We start from the raw sequence: 23718 nt of genomic DNA, 5'->3' as shown, positions 1-23718 counted from the left end.
TAACTCACAGAATAAAAGGGAGCAAATGTCAGGGTATCTTTTAAAATCACATTTAATTCATTCTTTTTTAAAAAAAAATTATTGGAGTATAGTTTATTTACAGTCAGCTAGTAACACAACTATAGCTGTGTTAGTTTTAGGTGTACAGCAAATTGAATCAGTTATATATATACATATATCCACTTTTTTTTTTTTTTTAGATTCTTTTCCCATATAGGCCATTACAGAGTATTGAGTAGTTCCCTGTGCTATACAGCAGGTTCTTATTAGTTATCTATTTTATATACAGCAGTATTATCTATACTGACATATATATATGTCAATCCCAATCTCCCAATTTATCCCTCTCTTTCATTCTTGAAAAAACTAACAATAACAACTAAAGAAATGAGAGTTTTGTTTTCAAAATGGGCTCTGTGTATTACCTGTATGAGAATTACCTAGGGAGCAGGTTAAAACATAACAATGCAGATTTCTCAATCTAATAAGGGTAGGGCTAAGGAATTATATTTCTAAAACCATCACAAGTGATTTCTTGTACTAAAATCTAAGGAACAGACTTAGAAAATAGTAACAGCTGAGGAGAAGAGTAGAAGGTAGATAGAAAAGGTGAGCTGAAAATATAGGAGAGGGGCTTCCCTGGTGGCGCAGTGGTTGAGAGTCCACCTGCCGATGCACGGGACACGGGTTCGTGCCCCGGTCTGGGAAGATCACACATGACACGGAGCGGCTGGGCCCGTGAGCCATGGCCGCTGAGCCTGCGCGTCCAGAGCCTGTGCTCCACAACGGGAGAGGCCACAACAGTGAGAGGCCCGAGTACCGAAAAAAAAAAAAAAATATATATATATATATATATAGGAGATAACTGCTGATCCCGTTTCTAATAAGCTCATGGAGCGAACGTGAAGCTCAGAAGCATTAAGGCAAAAAAGTTTCAGTTTTCAGATTCTACAAGTACAACAGTTTCTTTTTCTAATATATTCAAACTATGCCAAACAACTGCAACTTGGTCTAGATGTAATATCATTAGGCACTAGGTTTGTCCCTCTGTGACCTCAAATTGGTTGACCACATCTGCAAAAAAAGACCAAAATTAATGGAGAAATTCTCAGCTAAAAAGGAACTGAAAACCTGCTACTAAGATATGTGAGACAGCCAAATTGATTCCTGACACCAATGGACCCATCACATTTCTTCTGTTTCAGGACAGTGTATTCAACTTTGGCTTCATGATACAATAACTTGGGAGCTTTAAACTTAGACCAATGCCTGGGACTCTGATTTAATTAGCTGGGGCGGAGCCAGGGCATCTGCATTTTAAAGCTCCCCAGGTGATTTTAACGTGCCATCAGATTTGAAAAGCACTGTTTTAGATCGTGCAGAAAGAGTAAAGGGTTCAAGTGACAGGAAGGGAGCGAACACAGTAGAAGCTATTTAGTTCTGAGTAAATCCATGGGGTAAACTCTTCTCAACATCTCTGAAAGATTCCCCATTAGTGGTGGTCTAGTGTTAGCAGAACAGGAAGGTAAAAGCAGACTACATTGCTAAGTGATTACTGAACTATAAGAAGGAAGCGTCTGATGTGTCGATAACAGACTGTAAGAGTTGCTAGAAATATTTATGGAAAATATTCGTACTTCGGCAGTAATGTCATGAGTCATAGTGGTTATATGTAAATAGGCCCATATGGGAAAATTATGGAAGAACTCCAAGTACATTCTAAATGAATCAACCTCTTGCAGTGCTCCAGGAACATTTTAATATGTTTCTTTCACGTTGGCTTTAATTAAACCATCTGAGTAATGAAACACAGGGAGAAGCCTTGAATGATTGTGGGAACTAAGCTTTAAAGATTTCCAATATGAAGCTTGCCGCTTAACCCTTTTTTTCTATGTAATGTTGGATGAACTGAATGGAAATAATTTTAAAACTGAAAAGCAGATTATTCCTTATAATAGTTCCTTTATTTTTAAGTTATAAAAGTCATGATACTTAGATTAAATAGTTCACATTTGTGTGCATTCCATGTCTATATAAAATATTTATAAGATCCTTGAATATGATGCAGCATGCTAGAATAAACTCTAGGCTTAGAATCTGAAGATACTGAAAGGTCACTTAGTCTCTACCTTATTTGATTCTTGAAAAATAAGGATAATAATATTGTTCTTCTCTCCTTACAAAATTGCTCTGAAGATCAACTGCAGTAAGAGAAAAGAAAAAAAACAAAAACAAAAACACCCTGTAAACCGCAAAGTGCTTTATAATTATGAGGGATTGTCACTTCTTAATTTAATGATTGTTTGGGGAAGACACTAGAATTCAGTGGATATTGTTGGTGCCTGCTCAACTCTCCTTGGATCTTCTTTATCAGTGCTGGGATCCATCCTCCAGCTTCCCCATGCTTTGCTGGTAATGGCTCACACACAAGACCTTCAAAGGATTTCCTTTGGGCAATGAGGTCACTTTGCCAGTACAGAGAGCTGGAGACACCTGGAAGTTTTTTGCTTTGCCCCATATCACAATATTCCTTAGCTAATGACTGGTGTAGAAAAATAGAAAAATAACTTCGTATTCTAAGAAAAAAAAAGATTTAGAGCCAAGTTTACAGATTACAAGGAGAGAAAAAATATACTGAGATATGAAAGGGACTAAAAGTTTAAACTCCCATGCCCCAGCTCTTCATAGGAAAAGAGGGGAGTGTGTAAAATAAAGCAGAGGAAGAAATGGAACCCAGGAATCAAGGGGGTGGGGCAGTGACAGAGGGTGTTAACCACTACATATATGACAAACCAAGGCACAGCAGTGTAGAAGGTTATCCAGAAATAAAGAAGAAAATAACAAGAGTTGAAAATGGTTACTTCAATGAGTGACACTTGGGAAAAGAGCTGAGGAACATTTTGCTTTTTCATTAGAAGCCTTGGGGAAATATTTGTTTAAAATGGACATGGATAACTTTGATTAAATAAAAATTGAATTAAGTCCCCAAGTGATAACAAGTTAAAGTTGCACATACTCATTTATTCCTTAAAAAAAAAAGAGAGTATTTACTATAAGTCAAGCATTTACTAAGTGCTGGGTATATAGCAGGGGGAAAATGTCCCTGTCCTAGTGTAGTTTATATCCCAGGGACCATACCTGTGTATGTGCACATGTATGTATGTATGTATGTATCTATATATTTCTATGTTTATGTCTAGATCACATATTTCTAACATATCTTAGATGGAATAAGTAAAAATAACACAAATAATAACATAAATTAAGCAGAGTGTAATATTTAAGATCGAGTGATCAGGAAAGTCCTCTCTAAAAGGGTGACATTTTAATAGCGACCTGAATGACAGGAAGAAATGAAAGATACTCAAACATATTGAGTCTAAATTCCTTTGATGTATCAGTTAGAGTAGCAGACTCAACAGCTGGGTATACAAAGTAGAGCTTGGGGAAGAAGAATTCTGGGTAAGAGGTGTGGATTAGGGAGACCCTGGCACTGAGGTCTCAATGGAAGGACTGAGGAGTGCCAGAACCACGGGTCCCCAGGTAGCTGCCATGCTGCAGAGGGAGATGAAAGAGAAGAATGCTGCCAACAGAAATAAGTTAAATGTTCGGTGAAAGGGCAAGGAGAATCAAGAAAGTTAGATCCTTAATATTAGTAATCAGGGTTATCAGATTAGCAAATAAAATTATAGGATACTGCTGTTGGTGGGAATGTAAAATGTTACAGCTACACTGGAAAATAGTTTTGGTAGTTTCTCTGAAGACTAAATATGCACTTATCCTAAGGTACAGCAACTGTACTTTTTGGTATTTATCCCAGATAGATGAACACATATTCCTGTAAATATTTTTGCACTGATGTTCACAATGGACCTATTTGTATTAGTCAAATGTCAGAAACAACCCAAATATACTTCAGTGGGTGGATGGTTAAACAAACTGTGGTACATCCATACCATGGAACACTACTCAGCAATAAAAATAAGTGGACTATTGTTACACACACAACTTGGATGGATCTTAAGGGAATTATGCTGAATAAAAGAAGTTAATCTCAAAAATTCTCTTTTCTGTTATGAAATTTACCTAAATAAAAAATATAGAAATTTTGTTTTACAATCTCTTAGAAAATGGGACATTGGTATGTTGAACACTTTCAATTGGGTAAAAGTCATTGCTTTTATGTTTTAGCAACTTTATGTCTTAGCTCCTCCATGTGGCAGAAAAAAATAACAATGATGAGAAGAGAGTATAATGTATCAGACTGTTTTTGCTTTATACATGTAGATTCTAAGTGCTATTTTTCAGTGTGGCAAAAGAGCAAAAGAAAGAGTTATGTGTTCCGAGACCAGTGATAATGGTTGATGCTCTTTTTCTTATTTCAAGTATTCAAGATTTTATCAATTATATTTCTTCAGAGTCTCCAATAGACAACATTCTTTTCAGCACATACTTTTTTTGAAAGATCAGGCATTAGACCTTACATAAGTCCAAGTGCGTGTCTTGCACAATTGTGTGTCTGTGCTTTGAAGATCTGCAACAAAATTTTTCTGTTTACTTATGAATAAACATTTCTACTTTAATAGTAATGTATGTTCACTGTAGGAAATTTAGAAACTACAGAAAAATGTATCAATGAAAATAAGCATCAACTTCTTTCTCACAATCAAGAGGTAATTATCATTGAAAATGTAATATGCTTTAAATTTGTTACTGTTAAAGTAATCGGCTAGTGACAGTATTAGGCAAACTTACAAAAACAAACAAAACCTCTTAAATTACTATATATGACTGATTCCATTTGGGGCATTATTGTGTGTGTGTATGTGTGTGTGTATTTAAATTTTGGCTACTAGTTATTAAAAGGATTGAAGATTAGAATACTGAATAATGTTTTGATCCTAGATAATATGGACAGATAGGAAAGATATAAAAGGACATTTACAATATATTAGACTATGAAAAGTAAGATGACAGTGATATAAAAATGTTTTGTGTATTCTTAGTCTATATATTGAAAGGTATAACAACATAGCATATATTTTTCACAGATTTTACAAACTATAAAATGTCTTTGGAAAATCATCAATAAAGACTCTGACAAGTACAGAGCAAATTTTTGATACTTTAAAGCTAATTATATATTCTGTGCAAATAGTCCAACCTACGCATCTCTTTGCTCAGTGCATTTGGATACTTAGTAAATGCACTCACAGCAGATATTTTAGAGGCTGGAGGTTGTTGAAATTAAAAACAGAAAAATGTCATCAAACTCACTATTATATACAAAAATATTTACTTTATAGACTTTTAAAATTAGAATGCTATTAAGATATTTCATATCTGGTTTAATATTTTCCAAAACTCCCACAACTATTTTTCAATTAATTAAAATGACACAGGCTTTTCTTTTAAGCTAATCTCAAGTGATGTCTGTAGTCATTTCTTCCAGTTATTTCATTGTATTCCATTATGCCTAAAATAAGCATTTTGCAAAAACGTGTGAAAGTTTGAGAATTACACCTTCATTTTCAAATATTACTTGAAATTGACTTTTTTTTTTCCTGCTTAAAAGACTGAATAGTTTGTTTTATGACTTGCTTCTTTGCCAGTAGAGAGCAGTGTTGGACATCATATGGACCTAATTATAATATCTGCTTTTCTTGCTTTCTCAAATGTTTTTAGAATCACTCTGTAAATATGAAAATGTGGTTTTTTGAAAAATAAATGTCAGATAAACAACAACTAAAATAATTAACTAAAGAGTTACTAAGCCTAGCTGCTATGAAATCTGACACTAACATATGAAGGAGCTAACATAAATATATTGAATACACATTTATATCAAATTCAAAATATGCCAATTGTATGTAGATAACATGTTCTCTATACAATTATTTTTAAATAATAAAGGAAAATAATTTTCATTTTGTACAACATAAAAGCTTTCTCTAACATCAAGGTTAATAAATAACTCTTGGTAGCATAACTACCAATGGATATTTTAACTACAGAAGAAAAATAAATGAGTATGTCTCTATCTTTGTAAGCAAGGTTTCAGAGACTCAAACAGGATGGGGCTAATTTTCTTGGCGTTAACTTGACTGCATGTGTGTATAAAAAAAACCCACAAAAAACCCCCCAGTACTTAAACCTTCCAGCTACTCAACTGCACCCAGTAGATAACCCATACAGGAGTAACCCAATTTAATTTTATAGTCTTTATTTGGCTGACTCTCCATGTCACAGTGCCAAACAATATAAAAAGCACATCATAATAATCAATTGCTAAAGAAAGGTCAGAATCAATCGAACTTAAACCTATTACTTAATTGTCAAAACCATAATCCTAAAAAATAAAATAAAATAGATCCACCAAAAAAGAAAGGATATAATTTAAACTAAATACTCTAAAGTTTATCCTTTAAAGGATGAGCAGGATTTAAAAGAGAATAAAAAATACTGGGGTCAGTGTTTAAAAGTTTACATTTTATATTTGATTTGATAGTTATTCTCACTTTATTGTAGTAACTTTCTATTAAATTGTATCTTTTTTATTATTATGTTATTTTTTATTTTATTTTTTATTTTTGGCTGCGTTGGGTCTTCATTGCTGCACGCGGGCTTTCTTTAGTGGCGGGGAGTGGGGGCTACTCTTCGTTGTGGTGCACGGGCTTTTCACTGTGGTGGCTTCTCTTGTTGCAGAGCACGGCTCTAGGTGCACGGGCTTCAGTAGTTGCAGCACGCGGGCCCTAGAGTGTGCAGGCTTCAGTAGTTGCAGTGCACAGGCTCAGTAGTTGCAGCGTGCAGACTCTAGGGTGAGCAGGCTTCAGTAGTTGTGAAGCACACGGGCTCACTAGTTGTGGCACATGGACTCAGTAGTTGTGGCGCACAGGCTTAGTTGCTCCGTGGCATGTGGGATCTTTCCGGACCAGAGATTGAACCTGTGTTCATTGCATTGGCAGGCAGATTCTTAACCACTGCGCCACCAGGTAAGTCCTATTAAATTGTATCCTCTATCTTCTTATTTTACATGAATACAGAGTGTATTATTTTAACAGGCTCTTGCTATTAAAACAAGATTCCTAATTTTAAGGCAAAACAAACCTAGTTGCTATAAACAAGAAACTGTGCTCATTGCCCACTGTGGAAGGGTCTCCCAAATCGAGTTTTGAATCACACGGTCACAGTAAGAAGCCCTGAGGGTTTTGTTCTGTCTCAGAGGCCCCTCCACAGTCAAACTTCTTTTACATCTGAGGAGTGAGACAGGTGGAGTGAAGGGCAGAGCATTCACCTGTGTTGTTATAAATAAAATTATTACAAAAATAAATAAACACCAACTTACACAGAAAGCCAAAAGCATGGGCTTTGAATCCAGACAGGCTTTACAATCCATTTTCTCCTTAGAGAACCACTTGATTGTGGACTGTGGAGATATTATCATTCAACTCCCATTACTTTATAGATAATATAAACTGAGGACAAAGAAGGTGAAGTGACTTCTGAAGGTCACAAAGCTTTTCAGTAGCAGAGCGAGGGCTAGGATTCCAGCTCTCCTAAATTTCAGACATATATACTATTTTTGCTATCTTAAATAAAACAGAAACAGAAGGAAAGATAATATAGTATACTGGATATATATTACCCATTTAGGCCACGTCCATTTGGTTAATTAAGTTTTATGTTATAGGTTCTTTCTACTGTGAGATATGCTTAAGGTGTGAGGAAGTCACCTCACACCAGCCAGAATGGCCATCATCAAAAAAATCTACAAACAATAATTGCTGGAGAAGATGTGGAGAAAAGAGAACCCTCCTACACTGTTGATGGGAATGCAAATTGGTACAGCTGCTATGGAGAACAGTATGGAGGTTCCTTAAAAAATAAAAATAGAACTACCATACAACCCAGCAATCCCACTCCTGGCCATGTACCCGGAGAAAACCATAATTCAAAAAGATACATGCACCTGGGACTTCCCTGGTGGTGCAGTGGTTAAGAATCTGCCTGCCAATGCAGGGGACATGGGTTCGAGCCCTGGTCCAGGAAGATCCCACATGCTGCAGAGCAACTAAGCCCATGTGCCACAACTACTGAGCCTGCGCTCTAGAGCCCATGAGCCACAACTACTGAGCCCACATGCCACAACTACTGAAGCCTGTGTGCCTAGAGCTCGTGCTCTGCAACAAGAGAAGCCACCGCAATGAGAAGCCTGCGCACCACAACGAAGAGCAGCCCCTGCTCACCTCAACTAGAGAAAAGCCCACATGCAGCAATGAAGACCCAAAACAGCCAAAAAAAAAAAAGGAAAAAATATACATGCACCCCAATGCTCATTTCAGCACCATTTACAATAGGCAGGGCATGGCAGCAACCTAAATGTCCATCAACAGAAGAATGGATAAAGAAGATGTGGTACATATATACAATGGAATATTACTCAGCCATAAGAAAGAACAAAATAATGCATTTGCAGCAACATGGATGGACCTAGAGATTGTCATACTGAGTGAAGTAAGTCAAACACAGAGACAAATATCATATGATATCGCTTATATGTGGAATCAAAAAAAAAGGGTACAAATGAACTTATTTACAAAACAGAAGTAGAGTCATGTATGTAGAAAACAAACTTATGGTTACCAGGGGATAAGGGTGGGGGGGATAAATTGGGAGACTGGGACTGACATATACACACTACTAATAAAATAGATAACTGACAAGAACCTGTTGTATAGCATAGGAAACTCTACTCAATACTCTATAATGGCCTATATGAGAAAAGAATCTAAAAAAGAGTGGATGTATGTATATGTATAACTGATTCACTTTGCTGTACACCTGAAACTAATACAACATTGTAAATCAACTATACTCCAATAAAAAATTTTTAAAAAAATCTGAGGAAGTCAAAAGAATATTAGGTTGGCTTTACGGTTAGGTAACCTGAATTTCCTCTACCATTTCTTTATTGAAGCTCTCAGAGCCTCAGTTTCCTCATTCATAAAATGGGGATAACACACAGTGTTTCTGTGAGAATTAAATGAGAAAATGCAATCAGTGACTGGCACAGAGTGAATGTTCACCGAATTTATGCTTAGAAATTAAAATACAATAATAAAATAACAGTCACAACAAGAATTTTAAAAAAGCCAACCTACCAACAGACTATGAAGTAAGCAAGAAAAAAAACCCTATTTTAAGCCACTAGTAGTCAGATTTTCGCTATAGAGGCAGCTAGAATCCTTACCAACACATACACAGGTATATTCTTTCCTCAAAATTTTATTGGTTATTTTTAAACACTTATTCTTCTAAATTCTCATTGTAATTTAATTTCATTGCAATGTAATTAATTATACAAAATGAGATGTGAGATTTTTAGGATATCTATGAAATACCTACATGTGGATACCTTATCAGTAAGTGTTTATACTGTTTTTCAGGAAGCCCAAGTACTTTTCTTGCTAAATATATTCCTAGTTGCTTTATAGTCTGGGGTAAACAAGTTTTTTAAAATTCTATTTATAACAAATTATTGCTACTATGGGAAACATTTACCCTGCATTTAGTCAGCTTACCAAATTATCTTATTAAGCTTAGCAGTTTTATTTCTTTTGAAAAATGTGAATCTACTGGAATGTAATTATCAATATCTTTCTCAATATTGTTACAAATTCTTTCATCTTCCTTGCTTACAAAACAATGTTAAATAACAGTTATAACAAGTATCCATTTCTTATTCTTAATTTTCATGAGATTAAGCTTTTGGCAATACAATATACTGCTTATTATTCTACTTCTGTTTTAAACTTCAATAACATAATTGCCCCCAAACTTCTTGTGCTCCTGAACTCTGTCCAAAAAGAATATATTTATCCGGAGAAGGCCCTAATATTTCAAAGAACCTCCACATTTCTCCTGAGCTAAATTTATCTCTTCTTCTCCCTTTTGGAGCGAACGTTCTTTAAAAGCTCTGCATCCATCCTAATTCAGGGGATAACATTTCCAGTACTTCCCCTCTGAAACACTATGTTATCATCATCATTTCTCTAACCTCTTCCTCCTCATCATCATTATTATTTCTATATCCTAATTCATTTAAAAAATATTTATTGTGTACCATCTATGTGTCAGTTTCTGTTCTAGATACCAGGGATACATTAGTGAACAAAACAGATCCAAATCCCTGACCTACTAATGCTGCTGTAGGCTACACCCTTATCTTCAGTGCTCAGAGGGGGTGCCTATATTTTCTCACAGGTTTTTTCATTCCACTCCATCTACAGCCCTATGAAGTATAATCTAAATAAACTGCAACAACAGAGCTTCCAACAATAATTGCCATAGTGGAGCTCTCTGGCTGTATGTGAACAGTTTTGAAATCTTAAGCCGTCTTGGAGAAGACCTCATCCCAAGCTGTGAGCAGAACTTCTCCTTCACATTTAAATATCACAGAAATGAGTGACCACGTTAAGGGATTTTACTACTCAAACTGCTATCCTTGTTTCTTTACGAAGGGAGAAAAATCTACTTTTTAGGTCTTGATAGGCTGTGTGTAGCTCTTTCGAGTGAAAACTGAGTGTGGGCTCATGATATACTCCTGAAATGTAGATTTCTTTCTTTCTTTCAGCAGACCTTCTGTCAATGATTAATATGGCCTGATCACTTTGTGAAGCACTGCTGCGTGCACAGCGCTCATTAGTGTGCTGTGATGGTACGAGCAAAGAAGATGGGATCCTGCCCCCTGGGGTTTTACCTGCTCGATTTAGAGATTCAAACACATACAAGGAAAGGCACAGACAACAAAAAACAAGACAAACAAACAAACAAAAACCTGAGATCTGGAACAGATTGAGACAAGCTTAACGTACTATTCTACTCCCATCAGGGGCCCCCAGAGGCACAAGTGAAAGCAGGCTCTGCACCGAGCAGGCCTTCTTTTAATCAAGAACTGTTTACTGAGGACCTACTATGTGTCAGGCACTGTTCCAGGTACTTAGATACAGTGATGAACAGAAGAGTCCAAGTCTCTAGGGAAGTGGCTTGGTGGAAACATGCATAAGGGTTTTAGAACCACATGGACACAAAGTTTGAATTCTGGCTCTGCCACTTGATAGGTTTATGAATCTTAACATCTCTGAGCAGCAGCATCTTCTTTTGTAAAATGTAGATAAATATCCCTGTATTTATAAATGGTTATAAGCAAAAATCGTATGGGTAAAGGGCCTGACACATAGTAAGCATTCAAAAAATATTTGCTTCATTCAATAAATGCTCCTACAGGGAAAGATAAATACTGTATGGTATCGTTTATATGTGGAATCTAAAAAATACAACAAACAAGCAAATATAACATAAAAGAAGCAGACTCACAGATATAGAGAACAAACTAGTGGTTACCAGTGGTGGGGGGGTGAGGGGTAATATAGGGTAGGGGAGTGGGAGGTACAAACTGTTGGGTGTGAGATAAGCTCAAGGATGTATTGTACAACACAGGGAATATAGCCAATATTTTGTAATAACTGTAAATGGAAAGTAAACTTTAAAAATTGTATAAAAATTTAAAAATAAAATAGAAAAAAAATACATGCTCCTAAATGATATATAGGTGCTGATTACTTGGTTCTATATCCTAAAGTAATGCTGGAACAACAGAGTTTGTGACTGATTATTTTCAACAACGGTCAGGGCTTTTTTTTCTTCTGATTTTATAGACTCAACATAATTCTATTAATAGGGCTTAAATAAGTCTTCTGGGAAGCTGATGACTCTGGCTAATTAAGTGGCAGATTGGGAAATACAGACGCATCAAGCATCCAACAATGGCAGAGTCCTGGCAATTTCTACGGGGGAATAGGAGAATGAGTGGGTCACTCTGATTTTGTGTAATCAGTTGCGTCCATTTATGGAAGGATTCTGCCTTGCAATCAGATGCTGCTATGAGGATGCTGCTGTTTTACTCATTAGCTAATAGCTGAATTCCCTCTTCCCTGTTTGTAAAAGTGAGCAGCTATTCTGCTTCTACTATCACAACTCATTCTTCCTACTTTTGTTACCATTAAGCCCATCTACTTCTAATTTAATTTGATAATTCAGTTTATTTTTTTAAGTCTATACTGTTTTCTTTTTAAAGACAATTTTATATATTTATTTTCAATAGTTGAAGTCAGTTATCACTAATTAGCACCGATTAGTCTTCACTGTAATGCTTAACTGGTTTTTCTTTAACCTTACTATATGCTGCTTTTATTTGATTATCCTTGACCTTTAAAAAAAATCAGTTGTCACATATTCCTCAGCAGCTTTTGAGAGTATTTTTCAGTTGCCCTTTGAAAATTCTAATCCTGGTATTAACATAGACCTTTATGTTTTTATTGGAAGACTTCTAAAAATTTAATAACCTGATTAGTAACTATAATTCCAAACTATATTAAAAATTCCCTTTATATATACAGAATTATATTGCAGTATATTACTTTTCTCAGAAAGAACTATATACATTTCTATTTCCCATGATATATTTGATTAATATATCAAATACTTAAATTTGCTATATTCACACTGCAAAACTGGTATTTGAGAAGAACCTTTACTTTATATGCAGTTCCATTATTAATATGACTAAAGTTTAAAGTAAGTTACTTATTTTTAACACATTTTTAATTTAAGCATTTTATGACATGCCGTTTCAATTCCTTGCACATCAGGATTAATATACTATATATATACTGGCTCAGGCCTGAGATTAATTTATTTTCATTTAAAAGCAATAAATGTTATTAAAATGCACAAATAAGTGAAGTATTAGCAAAGATATAATAGCATTAAAATCATATTTATTTGCATTTCATTTCGGGGCTAATCTAGTATAAATTTCAAAATTATATATGGCCACAATAGAAATTATACATGCTGCTACATGTAAGAATTAGAAAACATATGGCATTCTCTCTTTGCACCAAAAATTTACATTCTGTTACTGAATATTCAAGTTAAAAGATCTATCCAAACTCAGAAAGCCTCACTCTATAAAGCCTCAATAACCCCGCTTCTCCCCAGTAATAGAATTTTACTAAAGACTCTGAGAGTTTCTGCCATTTAAACATGATTATGTCTTTATCTGAAGGTAGATGGCATTGCACACATCAGACACCTTGGGGAAGGGCTTTTTTAAGTCCTTGATAACATCTCATTGGAGTTGTAGGGCCTCAGTCACTAGAACCCCATCTGGCAAGCTTTGCCTGTAGAAATCCTGCCAGCAGCCTGCAGGAAGGAATGCAAAGTGGGTGGTTGGTAGGGAAAATGTCAGGAGAAGAGCAAGTAACTTTCCCTTATTCTCAACAGTCTTGTGAGCCTCGCCACAGAAAGTACTTTTGGCTTGTTGCTCTAAGACACTTCCTGAGAGAAGGAAGAAATTCAGGTTGTGGTTGGTTCTTCTGTACTTGGATTGAAATTTCCACTGTTATTAGGATAGCAAATTTACCAAGTTACCATATATACTATTCGTAAAATACAAATCGTCACGTAAACACTGAAGTCAAGGGGCTTTATTTTTGTTAATTCTTATTGTCCTCAAAGATTGGCTGTTTACTGAATGACCAAGTCAAACTTTATTCTGCCAAGGATATAGTGCTAGGAAGAACCTCTGGACTCAAATTAAGATTTGAATCTTGGCTCTGCTGTTACTAAGTTTTTGGTCAATCTACTTTACATTTCCAAATGTTAGTCTTTATAAAAAGTGGTAGTGATACTTCTATATAGAGTCATTCTGAGGATTGCTGAATATAATGAGAATACAGTATTTAGTATTTAATAGTATTTAGTATTTAATAGGCTTGTCTCACTTAATCAAGTAGGAGAACTAAAACTATTTTATAATAAAAGACAAAGAGTCTCTTTGAAATTAAATTGTTCCATACTACATGATCCAGATATATTACAGAAAACAAGTAATCAATTAGCTTCTGGTTTTTATCTACTACTTTGAAATTATATAAATGTGAGTAAAAAGGCAAGGGTGTTTGTCATGCTAGTTCCCCCCCACCATGGTTTTATTTTTTTTATTAAAAAAAATTTATTTATTTATTTATTTATTTATTTATTTATTTACTTGGTTGCGTCGATGCGGCAGGTGGGCTCCTTTGTTGCGGCTTGCCAGCTTCTTAGTTGCGGCAGGAGGGCTCCTTAGTTGTGGCTTGTTAGTCGTGGCATGTGAACTCTTAGTTGCGGCATGCATGTGGGATCTAGTTCCTGGACCAGGGATCAAACTCGGGCTCTCTACATTGGGAGCGCGGAGTCTTAACCACTGTGCCACGAGGGAGGTACCCCACCCGTGATTTTAATGTCCCAGTATAACTCCAGGAATTTAATAAATGGGAATCTGATATTTAAGTGGGACTATGAAGTGTCTGTGTGTGTGTGCATGTGTGTGTGTGTTTGTGTATACCAGCAAGTATACTCATGGGCCTGTATTTAAAATAATGAAAGGAAAAGAACGGATAAATAGGGTACTATTTAATCAAATGTTAGAGATAAAAAATATACAGGAAACATTACATTTAAACTTTACTAAGTGCTAAGTATAGTGCTTATGACTTTTTCCAAGAAACTTCTAAATTTAATAAGGTAAAAATCTGGTGTTACGAAAATTATATCTGCTGTTAAATTAAGTGGTATAAGTGTACTATGTAGGTGTGTGGTGATCTCATTAATGAGGTCATGCAGTTGGTCATTGTACAAAAGAAGTTAGTCTGAGGTAATCAGAAACACACTGGTTCAGTGACTATAAATTGGTTAAAATCTGAAACTTGTGCTGTTAAATGATCCAGTTTGTGAAGGTCAAGGTACAGCATTAAGGAAGTATATCATCTAAATGATCTCAATGTCTCTAATTTATATGTCTCAAGTTCAATACATAGATAGATAGATGTATTGCTTTGGGGCCAAAGTATTTAACCTATTGGTTATGATTTTCTGTCTAAACAGACTTGTACATGGATAATTGTACTGCTAGCTAGAATAGCACATCTGCATCCAATGGGTAAATCAGTTATAGGCCATATCTAAAGATTTGGCATGCTATATCTGTTTGCTTGAGAATATTTGTTGACAGGGAGATCACTACCTCACAAGAGCATCTGCTACTGTACAGTAGCATTGTGTATAATATTCTTCCTAGTATGGAGTTATTTTGGGGAGAATGACAATGAAGCAGAAGCTAAAATACTGAAGGAACAAAGGAGTCACCTGGGGATTACAGATGACTTAAATTAGGAGAGGAAGAGTGGCACAGTTTGATAACATGAGACTCAGAGAGAGTAGGAAAGGCGAAGGAAAGTCAAGTCGCTTGCCAGGCCAGGTGTTCTGGGAGGAGTTGTGCGGAGAAAACATCCACCTCTTGTGGAAAGTGTTCAAGGTCGGCAAAGGCAACAGGGGATTTAGAGTCCTCAGAAGAGAGCTGGTTTTCTTTGGAGCAAGAAGAAGCAGGGTTCAGAGGAGAGGTGGAGGACAAAGGGGATTTTGCTGGTGATTGATCTTGAGTTCCCAGAGACCCAGGCATAGTTCCTTCTTCAAAGAAAAAAAACTTTTTTTATTTCATTGATTTAAAAAATAATTGTACTATGTCTGAAAATGTACTTAAAATGTCTTATAAAGAGTCATAAAATAGAGGAAGATAAATTAGAAAAATGAAGCAAAAGGAAAATAAAGCAAGAATGTAGAGTAGAAATAGGTTTGTAGTCAAAAGCCATGTAATCCTGTAAATTTTCTAGAAGTGGATCATAAACTAGGCTTCAATTTCTTCAGCAGCAGCATAAAGAAACACCATCAGTTAACTATATGATTCACTGTTAACAAGGAAAAATAAAAATAGAAGTGTTTCATATATATGATGGGACTTTGATATGTAACTGGATTAATATGTGATTTCACTGGCAGAGTGTTTGATAGTTCATTAAATTTAAACAGCACACTAGATATTTGTTTTACTTTTATAATAACTGTGAACAAGAAAAACAACTGCACAGTTATTATTGAGTTTATTTCAACCTATCATCTTTTATACTATGTTCAAGTATATTGGAGAAATACCTATCCCTTTCAATCAAAATGGGATAAAACATTAACTACTTTCATCTTTGCATTCTGTCCTACACAGTTGCCTGTCTAAATAACTTTCTTTATAATTATTATATTAATATTTAATTTACTCAACCATGAAATACTTCCTGGCTGTGAAATGCACTTCGAGGCATTGTAGGGTAGATATAACATACAGGCAAATAAAGCCCTACCTTAAAAATGATTCTCCTGAGTATAGTTCCCACTTCCAAAAGATCTGCCAAGATTTTAAAAGTCTCAATGAGTTTCTAGAGTCAAGTTTTCCAAATTGAAAAAATATGAATCATGACATCTTGTCAGTTTTATTTTTCAGACAAAACATTTTTCTTAAAGCTTTCCTTATCTACACATTGTTAATGTTGGAAGAAGTCATGACATTCCCTTCTACAGTACCGGGTAGTGACAGCTGAATTATTTCTCCTACTTAGCTCTCCTAAGTATCGTTGTTAGCATTATTTTTGAGACATTCTGTAGTACTAAATCAAGGGTAGTAATTATCAAGGAAAAAATGTGTTGGGTCAGTTATAATAAACATTTTTAAAATGCTTGTCAAGGCTTTACTTTAATAAGTATATGTTAACATAAAGTTAAATCCAGAGAGTTAGGATGTAGGTACGTATAGATTTCTGAGAATTAATTTAAATGTACATCAATTACTAAAACTTTTATCTTATACAGTATTACGAAAATAAACACAAATGACAGCATTACTGATTCAGGGATTCATAAGGCATTAGCTGGGTCTGTGCTCTCAGTCATTTGTGGAAATAATTCAGTAAGTGGTTTATATGCAAAGCCCATGGCAGTTGTGTTCATATCTACTTATGTTTACAGGAAAAGGAGACTTTCCAAGAAAACTCCATTAGCATGTCCTTTAAAAGCTCCTCAAGAAGCTATGCTCTGCTGGCATTTTGAAATACTCCGGGATTAAATAAAATTCTTGCAGATGACTAGAAATTATGGAGAAAAGGATGATTTCTAAAATCTACTGTGTGTTATGTACTGTCTTCAAACATAATACCTCATTTAAGGGTAATGAAAACATCAGGAAATGTTCCATAAGTTTGTAGACTGAAGGCAGACAATTTCCACCTTTAGTAAGGTAAAGGTATTTATGTAGATACCTTTAGTAAGGTATCTGTTTCTACATAAATTAAAATTATAGATATTACCTTATGGACAGAGTGAATAATTTACTCTAGCATAGTCTTATAGCACTGATAACAAACATGCAACAGTCTCCTTATTAAACTGAGTCTAAGTTCTAATTCTAACAAATCAGAAAGTAAGTGTTCTAAAATATACAGATACTCTTTCCTTAAGAATTTCCTTGCCAGCCATGGGACAATCATGACAAATTAAATGCCTAATGGAACTCCTCCAACCATGGCCATTAGATCCAGGTCTCTCCCCTCCCTTTCCCTCTTCTTACTGATACTGGCCCAGGGGATAACCATCCATTCCACCCTCCAGCATCCCTCTCTATTCAAAGCCTCCCATGATTGCTTCTTACACTCCCAGGGCTTTCCTAAGTACTGGAATTCTAATAAAGCATGGGTGGGCTGTCTATGAAATCAGGGCAAATGAATAACAAATCTATGTTCTGAATAAAATGAAATATATAAGTTGAGGGATAGAAAAATACGGCTCTGGAAAACCTGGTGCACAGGAGGAAGGGACATAATGAGTGTTCAAGGTGGGGAAAGGAAGCCTGAGAGAGGAGGAGAAGACAGCCTATTGGCAGATCATTCTGGAAGAACACAGTGAGAATAGGATAATTGTTCTCTTCAGTTCTGGAAATTTCTCAGGAATAAATTGCTAGAAACTATTCATCAGAAGAGCAAGAGCTTATCAAGCGATGAAACATAGGGCCTCCTTTTTCCAACAGAACAGAATAAGATTCAGCAAGTCTAACAGGAGACATTCTCTACTTACATAAAGACAAAAGGCTTCAAGTTCTAAGACCTGGTGGCATGCTATAGTGATTAGAAGCTCATGCTCTAAAATCATGCTGTCTGAACTTGAGAACTCTGCTGATTAATAACTGTGTAACCATGGGCAAGGTATTTAATTATTCTAAACTTCAATTTCCTTATTTGTAAAATAAGGGCCATAATAGTAACTAAAGTAGGTAACTGTATAGAGAGAATTGTTATACCTACATTACCTACCTCATAGTATTGACATGACGATGCAGACAGAATATGTGTCTAACAAGTTATAAGCAGTCAACAAGGATAGTAGAACTAAGCTAAACTATGAGTTGATCAGTCAGCGTATACCAATGACCAGTCACTAACCTTTACCCAATTTGATCGAAAGTAGCAGGTTAGAGGATGTGAATTCAGGGAAAAGGAAGTTGGGAAAGACAAGAGTCACCATTGAGAGAGTGTGGAAGGGGAAAAGGAGGAAGGCAGGGGATTGCTAAAACAAATGACTATATAAATTGGACTCCATCGGGGCTTCCCTGGTGGCGCAGTGGTTGAGAGTCCGCCTGCCGATGCAGGGGACACGGGTTCGTGCCCCGGTCTGGGAAGATCCCACATGCCGCGGAGCAGCTGGGCCCGTGAGCCATGGCCGCTGAGCCTGCGCATCCGGAGCCTGTGCTCCGCAACGGGAGAGGCCACGGCAGTGAGAGGCCCATGTACCGCAAAAAAAAAAAAAAAAAAAAATTGGACTCCATCAAGTCTTGCTAATCATAGATGGACATTCAGAAAATCTTGATAGTGATGGCTATACTATGCAAACACATCCAAGAACAGCTTAAGAGAAGTATTTCCATTGCACTGGAAATTTACTCCTTATTTTAGCACAATTTTATTACAAGACTTTTATACCAGAAAGTTTTATTTATCCAGGTGTCACCAGTACAATGGATTATTCGTATCCTGAAATTTTCTTTTTCTTCTCCCAAATCGTCACCTTTGGATGGTTTTAATGCTTATTAACACTGCCACAGCTGGTATGCAACAGCAAAGAGAACTGGAACTAAAGACACTCAATTTTGCTGCTCATTATTAGCTTCCCCTAAAGATTTATAGGGAGCAAGGTGGACCATATTGATTAAAATAGGCTTTATCTGTGTGTTTCATTTGTTTTTTTGCTACTTGTAACTTCCAATACAAAGAAAATACCCTGATCTTTCCCAGTGCTTCTCAAGTACACTGCAGTCAAAATGCAGGGTTTTAGGCTCACTCTGGACCTACTAAATCAAAATAAGTGAACAGGAAATCTTTATTTTTTACAAGCACACCAGTTTAAGAAACACTGATCGATTCTAAATAAACCCAAATATGATTACTTCTGCATATTCAATGATAACGTTTCTTTGTACCACAAAGCATTGTGACAGCTCTTTATCTGGTCAAGGATATGCATGCCCTACTTACTAAAATGTCTACTTGTATTAGGATAGTGGAGAAAGGGGTGTGTATAGTTTAAAAAATGGGGCAATAGGGTAGCATGTAGCAGCATTCTCATGGATTAAAGCCCACAACTCTCAAAAGCAACTTTCTCTTTTTTGTATACTTCTATACAGAAGGTTGCTTTAATGTAAAATTCAAAATAAAAGGTGTATACATGATCATAAAAATACTATCTTTATCTGTTTAAAAATTTAAGAGTAGTTGTACAATATATTCCTCTACTATTACATTTCTGAAACTAGAGAAGGCAGCTTGGAGAGGAAAAACATTATCTTTCAAATAGGTTAGAACCTAAAAGAACTTTATCTGCACAGAAGACCAGGTTTCATTTTTTAGATGGTGTGACTTTAGATAAGTAACTGAAGTACTCTGAGGTTGTATTCCTATTTGTAAAATGTAATAATATTAGTTCTGACTACCTCACCGTAATGCAAAAGCATAAACAAATGTAAGGTAATAACACTTGCCAAAGAGACATGACAGTTAGCAAAGGTGTAGAGGCCACTACTCTAAAGGGCATAGGTAATTTTGTAGTTCACAGGAAATGACTTTTTGATGTTTGTGCTTACTTTTTAGACATTTCTTCATGATGGAGGACGAGGTACGTATGCAATATAATATTGATGATTCTTGCTCTTTACTTAGTACTTGAAAGGAACTGGCTCATCACTCAAAACAAAAATCAGGTTTCAAGAAATTGCTTATTTAAAAAATGCTACAAAGATAGATTTAAAAATTGGTACCATCTGTCCTTTGATCTGTAAGACAGTAAATTCAGAGTCCTTATATGTACCTTATTTATATGGGTATATATATACATGTGTGTACCTTATGTATATTTGTGTACATGAATTTAACTTCAATTAATTATTTCAGAAGTCAGGTAAAATCCTTGGATAAAAGGAAAATGGAACAGAAAGAAGGGAATGTCTCTTTGACTCCATATGGTAGAAAGAAGCCATAATGAAATTCTCAAGGCAAAACTCCTTCTCCACAGGAAGCCGGCTTTCACCTGATCTTCTGCAAGTGTCTTTGTTAACTGAGAAAAAACATCCTCTCCTTTGACAGTGTTGAAACTTGAAAAGAGTAGTTTGTTCTAAAATAAGTTCACAGCATGAGACAGGTTTAAAAACAATTTTTTCTTTGTTTGTTTTCCTACTTATAACAGATAGGTTTCTGACAGAAATTATCAGAGCTTTTAAAATGCAGGACCACAGCATTAGCCTTTTAGTTGTTTGGTGTTTACTGAGTAGTCACAAAATAGTACGCTCAATGTTCTGGGCTTTAAATTCTTTTCTTGCATATCTCCAACCTAGATGTACCATAGGACCTAAAATTCAATGTCTAGAACCAAGAGACATCGCTGATCTGGTATCTCATTATCCCCTATCTCAAGTTTGCATCTATCTCTGTACTCTTGTCACCCAGGAATACAACTGGGGGATTATCCTCATAATTATTTATCTGCTTACCTATATATAGTCTACACTACAACCATATGGAACCCTTAGGCTTTCTAAAATTAACCATTTTTCTGGAATGTTTCTGGGAGGCTGTGCATGCTGTTCCCTCTGACTGTAACGGCCACCTCACCTCAATCACTAAGATCATTTATGTTGGCTCTTGATCTCCATTAGGAAATCTTTCTTCACCCTGACCACGGATACTCTTCAGTACAACTCAAGGTGCCACAGTGTATAAGACAGCGAGCCAGTTATATGCATATCTTTGGGAAGTGTAGAAGTCTGATACTAAACTCTTGGCCAGATAAGAACGAGGTCTTCTGAAACCAAAATTCCTTCCACATATGTTGCTGGGTCATAATCTGGAGATGAGTCTTGCGTGACTAACCAAGGACCCTAGAGAAGGGTGTCTGGAAGCTTCTTGGACTCCTGATGCTTTTGTGTGAATTCTTTCTCTTGCTGTAACATTTTCATTGCTTTTATTAGAGCCCTACGTGGGTCAGGACATGCATGAAACCCAAGGGGTCTTGTGTGTCCTGACAATCATCCAACCTCACGTAATCCTTGGAGACAGTCTCTTCCATGGGACTGTGGGCCAGGCATTTTATATACCTGGAGTCTGGCACCTAGTACATGCTAAAAAGAAGAGGGCTGAATCAGTCTGTAAACAACTGTAAACACTCACGTCTTTTGTTAATCAGGTATTCTGGAATTACAAACTTGGCTCTTGGAACTGGCTTAAAAGGTTGTTAATTTATGCCCTAAAATCAAACCTGCTATGGATCCAATTATACACATCATCTACTATGAGGTGATTCATGGCAAAACTGAAAATAAAATCATTTAAATTTGTAATAATCTCATTAACTATTTTTTTTAACTACTAAGATTTCTATTTTATACTGGTGGCCATTGAAAGGGTCATTGCACCCACTTAATTAACATTCTGTTATTCAGATCATTTACTATAATGTCATGTGAGTTTGCATTCTTTGCAATTTTTATTACACTGGAAAACATATGGAAGAACATTACTTATGAAATCTACTCAATAGATGGTAAAAAATATTTATTCATTAATCCAGTAAAACAGTTTAAGCTAAATTTGCACAAGTATCATTCATACAATGCTCATAAGGTTATGCTGTTTATCACACCTCTGCTATAAAAATTTTTCTCTGTCTTACTTTTCCAAAAAGGATAGAAATTCATTAATTATAATACCTGATTTACTACTTTAACCTGCTATTGCCACACTCACACATAAACATATAAAATCATCTGTAGAATTCTAAATTCATTTCTTAAATTATTTAGTTGTTTCCTCACTCTTTCTACACACTTTTTTTTTAAGTAAATTTATTGACATGTTTCTCCTGGCAATGCTTGAGCATATTCAATCTCACTCATTTTCCCCCAGAAATTCCTGTAGCATATTATTCGGTCTGAATATTTGCAAATGGAAATAGATTCTCTGCTTGTAAGACTTGATTTGTTTTTATCCCATTGTCTTGGCAAATGTTTGTGTGAGCAAGCCTGGAGTAATACCATTCTAATGAACAATAAAAACAGACATGTAACCAAGTAAGTGGTGTGGTAATCCTCAGAAATAAATGCAAAACCTGACGGAGCTAGAGAGCAAGCTTTAATTATTTAGGATTATAACTGGGGATCAACTAAAGGTAGATCAAGCCCCTTCACTGCTTGCTTCCTGCCCAGGGTACCATTTCTTAGCTGAACCTGCAGAGTCTGGGCTGGGGTGATTTATGCTTCTCTGACTCTAAACCTCCTCGGAAGTAATTAACCATCACTGCCTTGCTTCTCACCATTTGTAATTCCATCACAGATAAAATCTGCCTGAGAGACAGGGCAGGAAGTGAGGGGGATTGGGCAAGTCTATTCAACTTAGTTCTACTATTTCATAATACTGAATCTTGGAATAGTCATGTCATTCAAATATGCAAAGAATCAGGGCTAATCTCCTGATGAATGTGCGGTATTCTAAAAACTCCAATCTGTAAGTACCTCCAAACTGTAGAAGCTATTTTCCATAGTAACAATGTTATATCAAAACTTTGTCGAATCTAGGTATACCTGAAAGAAAGAAAAAGGGAAATCTAATATGTAGTGAGCACCAACGATGTGCCAGGCACTGTACAGATGTCATCCTGTTTAATTGCCACCAAAGCTTTATGAGGAAGGTATCATTTGCATTTTATAGAAGAGAAAACTGAGTTAAATACTAGGCTTGCTCTTAAATTGTAGATTTCACTTTCGACTCATTTCTATGAGACGCCAAAGCCCAGAGCTCTTTTGATTACAGCGTACTGCCTTCCAGATGGAAAACTGTTGGTTTTGCTGTACTAATAGCGTAATAGCCCTTAATCACCATATATATTTCTTTGCATAAGTGAATTTATTGTTATATTTTGAAGAATATAAACCACATTTTCTTCTCACTTCTCCTCCTGGGCAGCCTTCCCAATAGAGCTGAGGACTTCATTTTCTGATTCCAAGGCATGTTTGCTGGGACTTAAGTCAGGCCCATAAGCTACGCTATTAAAGTTTAATGATAAAATAATGAAGTCTCAAGCATCCATGGAGAAAAAGTAAGACAACTACCGGCGGGGAGGTGAGGTAGATTCAGACATTTTTCTCAACAGAGAATGACAGAAGACTGTGCAGCGGGGATTAATGTTCTGGGGGAA

At 35.9% G+C, this 23718-nt stretch overlaps 1 protein-coding gene across 10 annotated transcripts in view; it reads right to left on the bottom strand.

Moving 5' to 3' along the window:
* GULP1 (GULP PTB domain containing engulfment adaptor 1) overlaps nt 1–23718 on the bottom strand; it is a 104397-nt gene that overhangs the window by 54733 nt on the left and 25946 nt on the right. The window lies entirely within an intron of this gene.

The sequence above is a fragment of the Phocoena phocoena genome, chromosome 7 (genome assembly GCF_963924675.1).
Source record: "Phocoena phocoena chromosome 7, mPhoPho1.1, whole genome shotgun sequence".
Classification (NCBI taxonomy): Eukaryota; Metazoa; Chordata; class Mammalia; order Artiodactyla; family Phocoenidae; genus Phocoena; species Phocoena phocoena.
Note: the sequence above shows the minus strand (reverse complement) of the source record. Positions and strands in the feature narration are given on the sequence as shown.